The sequence below is a fragment of the Egretta garzetta genome, unplaced genomic scaffold (genome assembly GCF_000687185.1).
Source record: "Egretta garzetta isolate BGI_Z169 unplaced genomic scaffold, ASM68718v1 scaffold448, whole genome shotgun sequence".
NCBI lineage: Eukaryota > Metazoa > Chordata > Aves > Pelecaniformes > Ardeidae > Egretta > Egretta garzetta.
This window is the reverse complement of record NW_009260497.1, coordinates 1,565,209-1,573,558: the sequence shown is the minus strand read 5'-3', so window position 1 is coordinate 1,573,558 and position 8,350 is coordinate 1,565,209.

Below are 8,350 nucleotides of genomic sequence, written 5' to 3'. Positions count from 1 at the left end.
CACTGTTTTTTTGCAGGGAGCCTGTTGCCATCCCTGTTTTGGAAGGGAAAGCTCCTGCAGGTAGGCGTACTCCGGCCAGTGCATTCCCACCCATCTCCCACCCTGATTTTGGGGAACATCTGCCTGGGCAGCGTGCTTCCCCATCCTATATCCCCTGCGGTGGGATTTGTCCCACCCTGCAGCAGGCACCAGAGCTGCAGCGAGTGGATTTGGGGTGCTGCAGCCCCATGGCCGCTGGCATAGGTCCACCCCGGCGCATTGGAGGAATTTTCCCCCCCCCACCTCCTCCGGCTGGCTCTTGCCCTCTGCTGATTGCGTGCCCAGAACGTCAGCAACCAATGTGAATAACAATAAAATATGCTAGTTGGGTGGGTTTTTTTATTTTTATTATTATTTTTTGTTTTTATTATTATTCTAGATGACTTTTTCCATTGGAGACTCCCTTGCCAGGGCTGCATGCCGAGCAGAGTGCATATGGATATGAGCGGCGGCGAGAGCGAGCAAGCCAAACCTGGCCTGCCGCTGCCGTTTTGTGCTTGACAGCTAATTTCCATTTTTCAGTATCAGGGGGTCTGCTCCGGTAATTGGCATGCAGATTGTGTCTGATGGGCCTGTTAGGCACGAGGAAAGACTCTGCTGGTTAGAATAAGCCAACCCCAGGCTGATGGATGGGGCGTAAGGAGGTCATTGCGAGAGAGAATATATCGATGCCCGTGCGCCCGCATCTACGAAATTTCACATTTCGTCCCTCCTCCCCCCCCCCCCACTTTCTTTATCCAGCAAACTCTAATCTATCGCATTTCATTGAGCCAAATCCTGCTCTGCTTCTCTCTCTTTCCTTTTTCCCTTTAAGGGAAATGTGATGGAACCTACTCCTGGATTTAATAAGATGATGGTGTGGCGTAGCAGGAATTAAAGCGGTGCCATGCTTCATTAGCAGCTGGGGATCACACGGAGCGGGCCCAGATGTTAATTACACTTTGGGAATTAATTGGTATAAGGCGTTCCTCTCCTCCATCATCTGTAATCTGGTGGGCGTGCAAGGACTTCTGGAAGTGGAGATCACTGGGTGGGTGCTGGCTGTGACTGAGGGGCAGGGGCTGCCTTGGAAATCTTGAAGCTGCCTTCATTTCCACCCCCTTGGTGCCCCAGGACCTGCTGCCACTTTCCCCTCTTTTCCACCCTGTGCCCTATTCTTCTCCAAACTTTTTTTCCAGCTGCTGGGGAGAAGCAGGTCCAGATGGGACTGGAGAACGGTGGGAGGTGGCACCGCTTTGAAGGAGGAAAGACCTCGAAACTGGCCAGTCTCAGGAGACCCCAGAAGGGCTGGCGGGACAGCACCTTCCCTTTCTCCTGCTCCCTGACCCATCCTTGCTGGCCCATCCCTTCCCTCCATCTCCGGGTGCAGACCTGGGCCATTCCCTGTGCTGCACGGGAGAGCCCCAGCCTGCCCCCGCAGGACCTCTCTGCTGCTGAAATCGCCCCCCAGTTCTCAAAGGAAACTGGTCTCCAGTTTCTCCCCTCCCCTTTTCCACCTTGGATTCAACATGATGAAATGCAAAAGCTGCTAAAAAGCTGGGCAGGGTGGGGGGGGCTTTTTGCCAGAGGACAGAAATGATATGCTTGGAAATGAAGAATATTCCTCTGAATGCTGCCAATTTGTTCCTTTTCTGAGCTGGCTGGTGGCAGCCCAGCGTGGGGCACGGTTATCTCTGCAGCGGAGCATCACATCTTCAGGTTTCTGCCTGGCCTCAGAGAGATTGCTGCATGGCCCCAGTGGGATGCTTGCGTTCAGCTTTACCCCCCCACCAAATGGCTCCCAGGCCTTAACAGCGCTGGCGCCGGAGCTCTCACCATGGCAGGTGCAACAAGATGAGCCCACGCTCCATGTTTGCCCTCCTCTGCCAGGCTTCCCAGCGGTGATGCTCCCAGGTTGCAGCAGAACTCACCCTCGCTGCTTGCTGCCGGCATGCTCTGAGCTTCTGTGCTGCCTGCAGCGGTCCTCAGGCTGTGGTGGGTCCTGTTTGAGCAGGGGGGTTGGACTGGATGATCCCCCCTTCCAACCCCTGCCATTCTGGGATTCTGTCGGTCTTGGTGTTGCTGATGCTCTTTGGTCTTGAGGCATCAGCCAAGTTGGTGCAGGCCCCTTTCGCCTGCCAGCAAGGGTCATTAATGTTACTTCAGTGCAACACTTCACTGCCATTTAGTTCCCTTGGAGCCCTTCTCACTGAAGCCAAAGGCCCTGTAGGTTCAGCCACTTCCTTGGACCATACTTGGGCGGTCTCTGAAGGTCCCTTGCTGGTGATTATAACACGTGCTTCAATTTTGCTGGTGCAGCCGTTCCAGAAATCCTCTTTTCTACTGTTTGATGTGTGAATGACCCTAACATCCCCTCTTGACGTTGGCTGAAATGCAAAGGTCACACGGAGCAAAGAATTTCAGGAGGAGACGGTCAAGACCAGCTTTGTGCATCCTCGTGGGTGAAGTCCGTCCCAGCTCAGGGCACACAGAGCTTTCGAGCTCTGCACAAGCAGATGCAATAGCATCTCTCACACGCGTTGTGTACCCCTATGTATGCCCTGGAGACCCCTCCGCTGTCTGCCCACAGTCACACATGTCCTCATGCTGGCCATGCGCCGGCTTGGCCGTGCCCATGACTGGGCGTGCAGTGCTGTGGGCGAGAGCTGCCTCTCTGGGATGTGCAAGGCGGGGCAGGGGATCCCTGCTGCAGGAGGTGCCTGCACCCCAATGTGTGGCTCTGCAGCTCCCCTGGAATTGCAGAGGGAGGCAGAGAGAAGTGCCCAGGGGACCCAGCCTTCCCTTTGACAGTCCCCAGCAGAGGGCAATAGAAGCAAATGGAAGAGACAAGGCCTTGCAAGTGATGTGCGAAGAGGAGCCGTTTTCAAGCCGGAGCGATGGGTGAGAGGGGAAAACATGCAAGAGGGGAAAATGCGCAGAGATGGGCAGTGGGTGCAGTGGGGTTTGGGGGGGCTTGGGAAGGAGGGTCAAAGCAAACCAGAGCAATTCAAGGATGTTTTGGTAGGAGTTAAAGCAAAACAATGCTTTCCAAAGTGCAAAATGAATCGCTTTGGTTTTGGATGGAGAAGGGGAGATGTTTAGCCCTTTTGTTTAAACTTTCTTGACTTTAGGTCAGTTTTTAAGTGGCCCAGCTTGGGCCAGAGCCACGTTACTGCTCTCTGCATGCTCCTGCCTGGCTTGGCAGGTTTTGAGACCCCGCTTGCAGGTTTCCTACATATGTTTTTTCAGCTTTTTTTGTCTCAAGCTGCTTGGAATTACACAGGGGGATGTTTTAGCAAGGAAAGCTTTCCATGGCAGGAGCGCGATCCTGCAGGTGCCCTCCCAGCCAGGACAAGACATCTGCACAGACACCGCAGGGAAGTCTTTCCTGGCAGTATTCCCACCTGGATGCAGAGCCGAGACTTAGCCTTTTTTGGGGGAAAAAATGAAATTGTTTCAAAAGGAAGGGCAAAACCCATGTGGCAGGGAACTGTGAGTGCTTGGGTGGGATGCAGGGTCCTTGGGAGGGCCAGACACCCCACCGAGGAGTGGGGGACATTATTTGAGCAGAGATCCACACCACGGTGCGACTGCTGTGGTGCGGGGTGGGGGGCAAAGCCTTGGGGAAAAGGACATTTTTTGGGGGGGCTGGGATCGGCTTGTTATTGAGATGCTGCTGCTTGGAGGGGGCACAACTGGACCCCAGCCCTAAAGGAGAAGAAGGAAGGGGGTCCACCACCGTGGCTCCACGGAGCCCTCTGACTCGCCTCCTTAAACCCCTCCTTGCTGAGACGAGCAGGGCGCCATCTCCCCATCTCAGCGTTATCATCTCCCCATCTTGGTGTTATCTCCCCATCATCTGTCTCCTCTCTTCCCGGTGCTCCTTATCTCCTCTCACCTTCCCCAGAAACCCAGCATGCTTCTCCCGCTTCCCCAACCAGAGGCAGAGACGGCTGCCTGCACCGAGGCTCTCTACCTGTGATCTCCCCGTCTCTTATCTGCTGCCGGGAGTTCTGATTCAGCCCCGTCTCAAAGTCAAATGGATTCCTGGCAGAGGGCGAGCGCAGCGGTCGGAGCGAAGGTCGGCGTCGGGGAGGCAGGCAGGGACCGTGCTCTCCTCCTCCACCCTAGCCCGGGCCAATTCTCCCAGGTAGCGCCTATCCTCACTTATTCTCCACCATTATCAATTACATTTGGGTTATTATTACTCATTCAAGCCAAAGTGAGTCGCAGACAGCTATTTCCTAATGGGGAAATGTTACAGGCGACTTATTAACGAACAATGCATCATTAAGGGGGGAGAGCTTCAAAGGCTCATAAATGCATTTCAAAGGACACAATGTGAGCAGAGCCTGCAATCGCATATCTGGGGGACATGGGCAAAATTTGTAACAAGGAATATACTGGGCCCAACATAATTAACTAATTCTCGATCAAAGGGGTTTTAGAACTGAATGGTCAGGGAATTCAATTATGGGCTTCCTAATGAACCACTGTGTGCCAAGGCAGGGGGATGTTTGCTCCTGGAACAGCAGGGATGAGGAGCAGGACTGGGATTTCCAGGAAGGTTTGGGGAGACGAGCACCAGGAAAGCCCATCCTGGCTGGATTTGGCATGGGGGGGACACACAGTGAAGCCCCGTGGGAGGGAGGCACCCTCCAAGTCCCCCATGGCAACTTGTCTGTCCCGGAGGCGGCCCACGTGGTGGGATGTGTTCGCTCTGCCTCTGATTTTTGGCAGGATGACAGCTCTTTTGAAGGCAGGGCTGGCGGAAGGGGCTGGAGGATACAGCTCTCTTGCCTGATCCCCTCCCTGCAAAACCCAGGCGAGGGAGATTTCCTCCTCTTCCGTGTGAATCCAGCCTCCGGCAAAAATAACATCGTTCTCCGTTTATGAACAGATCATCTTCTCGTCCTCCACTAGTTCCTCTTACGACAGAAAGTTGGTTTGCTCACTTTACAAAGGGAAATGCATTATGAATTTTCCCTTCATTCCCCTCCTTTTTTCTTTTTTTTCCCCCACGTTTAACAACCGATTTGTGTGTTGCATGAAAGTTACACAGTCCTTTAGATGCGTTTGCTATTTTATTTTCTTTCATTCAAAAATATGTCAGTAATCTTTTTGTTAACATGAAAGATAAAGGATTAGTAATGCAAGATGCAGTTTTCTTGTAACCTTCTTGAAAGCAGACCATAGTTTCTTATCTGGCTCTAACATTCATTTTCCTGAATAAAAAAAAAAACAACCAAACCCAAGACTTCTTAAAATGAAATAAACTATATTCGATTCAGATGAGCAGCACCAGTGAGGAAATTTATTGCAGCTGGCGGAATGGAGCAGCAGCACAAAAGTCCCTCTGTCGCAGCAGTGAGTATCTTGCTGAGGAACCGTGCCCATGCGCGTGTTGTCTGCGTGGAAAATGCTGCTGTGCAGAGAAAGTGCCACGACCGAGCCTTGCATTGACATCACGAAGTATCTCAAGTGATGCCAATCTGGTTGACTCCAGCAGCCATGTTGGTTGCCTCCGGGACACCCCAGGGCAGGGCTCTGGCGTCTCCCAAACTGGAGATGGACCAGCCATTTCCTGGGCTTGATCGTAGAATCACAGAATGCTTTGGGTTGGAAGGGACCCCTAGAGGTCACCCAGTCCAAACCCCCTGCAGGGAGCAGGGACACCTTTAACCAGGTCAGGCTGCTCACAGCCCCATCCAACCTGGCCTGGAAAGTTTCCAGGGATGGGGTCTCCACCACCTCTCTGGGCAACCTGTGCCAGGGTTTCACTACCCTCATTGTAAATAATTTCTTCCTTATATCCAGTCTAAACCAACCCTGGTTTTGTTTAAAACCATCACCTCTTGTCCTGTCACAGCTGGCCCTGCTAAAAAGATTGTCTCCATCTTTCCTATAGGCTCCCTTGATGGTCATCATAGAGGCGCAGCGCTGGGCTGCCTGCCCGCTCCTCACTGCGTGCACCATCACATCCCTTCTGGGTTTGGCCCAGAAGTCCTCATCAGCTGGGGCGTCTTCTAGGGCTTCAAGGGCGCTGGGTGTCCCGCAAGCCCTGGAGGCTACAGAAGCCAAGATGGAGCAAAGTAGCTTTTTTTTAATGGTGATGCTCCCTTGAGAAATGTTTCTAACAGAGCCATGCATTTGAAGGAAGGTTTTCTCTGCTGGCGGTTCACAAGTCCAGCAGGTCACTGTGATGGTCATGAGCTCAGCCCCAAACTATCTGATGGGCTGTGGAGCATCGGCCACACAGGGGGGGGTTTCCCCCCCCCCCCCCAGCCCCATCCTGCTGATGGTCCAAGCACAGCACTCTGGCTGGTCCTTGCAAGCAGAGCTATGACATGAAGTCGCTTCTTGGCCTCTTCTGGGCTGTCTCTGCCATCTCCGTTAGGCACTGCAAATTTCCATCTCAGCATCTTCTGCTCACCCTGGCTCGTAGACAAGGTTTTCACAGAATCATAGAATTGTAGAATCATAGAGTCCCAGGTTGGAAGGGACCTCAAGGACCATCTGGTCCAACTTTTCTAGGCACAAGATGCCCCAGCACCCTGTCCAGCTGAGGCTTGACAATGTCCAATGTGGTGGAGTCAACCCCTCCCGTGGGGAGATTATTCCAATAGTTGACTGTTCTCATGGGGAACAATTTCCTTCTCATGTCCAGTGGGAATCTCCTCAAGAGCAACTTGTGTCCATTCCCCCTTGTCCTCTTGTTTTGCGGCACTGCTGGCTCCTGATGACTTGTTTGAGTGACACGGGGTCTCCAGGAGGTCCCACCCTGTGATAGCCCAAGCCTTGGCTGAGAGCTTCCTCTCCATCCCGCCGGCCGGGGACAGGAGCTCCAGCCTTGGGCTGTGCAAGCTGGTGCTGGCAGGCAGGGAGGAAAGGAGGCAGAGAAACACCAAGGAGGGGAAAAGAGAGATGGGGATGGGAGGAGGAGAAGGTGCAGGAACAGCCGGGGACAGCACGAGGGGCTATTGGGGACCAGTGGGTCTCTGGGGGTCACCCGCTGAAGAGAACAACTTAAATTAGATGGGGGTTGATTTCTTTGCAGATACCGAGGATGAAAGCAAAGCCAGGGCGAGCAGGGCCCGGTTTTCACAGCGCTGGCCTCCTTGGGTCAAAAAACCCAGCGGCCCCTTTTCCACCAGCCTGGCAGCTCTGCAATGGTTAAACCATTATATAAACGGACAGATTTCTATGGCAATTAGCTAATGGGTCCTCAGCACGTAAAACAAAGTACTTTTCCCCCATCGGGTGGATTTGGTTAATATTGAGTTAGCATAATAAGGAGCCAGTGTTTGCAAGTTTGTTTATAACCTCATTTGCAGGGAATACTTTGTTTTGCTCCAGCGAAACTCGATATTTTCTGTTGCTGACGGAAATAGTGATTTCTGGCGCACACAGCACAGATTGCGTTCTGCTCCCTTTGCAGGGCTTAACCATTTAAAAAAAATATCTTTTGGGCTGAAATCTTTGCCTTTAGAGTTTAATGGGTCTCTTGTCCTGTGCTAACAGATCCGTGGTTTCATTTGAGGAAAAGTGTGTTTTCATATCAAAGAACCACCCCCCTCGACCCAGCCTTCCCTTCCCCCCCTCTCTGCCCCGGCACAGACGCTATTTTAATATTTCATATATTTCATAAGCTTTTATGCCTCTAAAAGAGAAGTGAATTTGTGGAGAGTTGAGCTCTCCAGAGCTGTACTTCAGAGCTGGGAAGTAATTCAGGGTGAAGCCTGTATTAATCTCAGGTGAGAGAGATATTTAAATTCAGGCTACCAGTGTGAATATAAAATGGGGATCTCTTTACAAAAATTTCAAATTGTAATATGCAAAGCTTAAAGAAAAGAAACCCCAAGGGAACAGCTTTCTTCTAGAACATTTTGTTCCAACCATCATCTCTTTACCTTTATTTTTTTATTTAAAAACCCTCCCTTTGCCATTTTGTATTTTTAAATTAAATCTTTCAGTTTTTAAAATGAAATTCTTTATTGCTGGGAGAGAGTGATGGGGGGGGGCTGGGATGGGGAATGTAAGCACCTGGCTCTGAAAAATGGTGCATGGGCGCAAATTTGTGCCGGAGCAGAAGGAATGGTGACCAGCAGGGAAATAAAGCCCTGCCTGGTTGGCCCCCTGTGTCCTCGGGAACGTGGGGCCACCCGTCACCTCCCCAGCTGGGGGATGCACTGCACCCCACTTATGGGGCCGTGGCAGGCAGGAGAGAAGCCGAAATTTCTGCTTGGAGGGAGGGGAGAGGCAGCAACGTCCATGCCGTGCTCCTCCAAAAACCCTGGGGCTGGGCTGGACCTTCCACCGTCAGCCTTCTCCG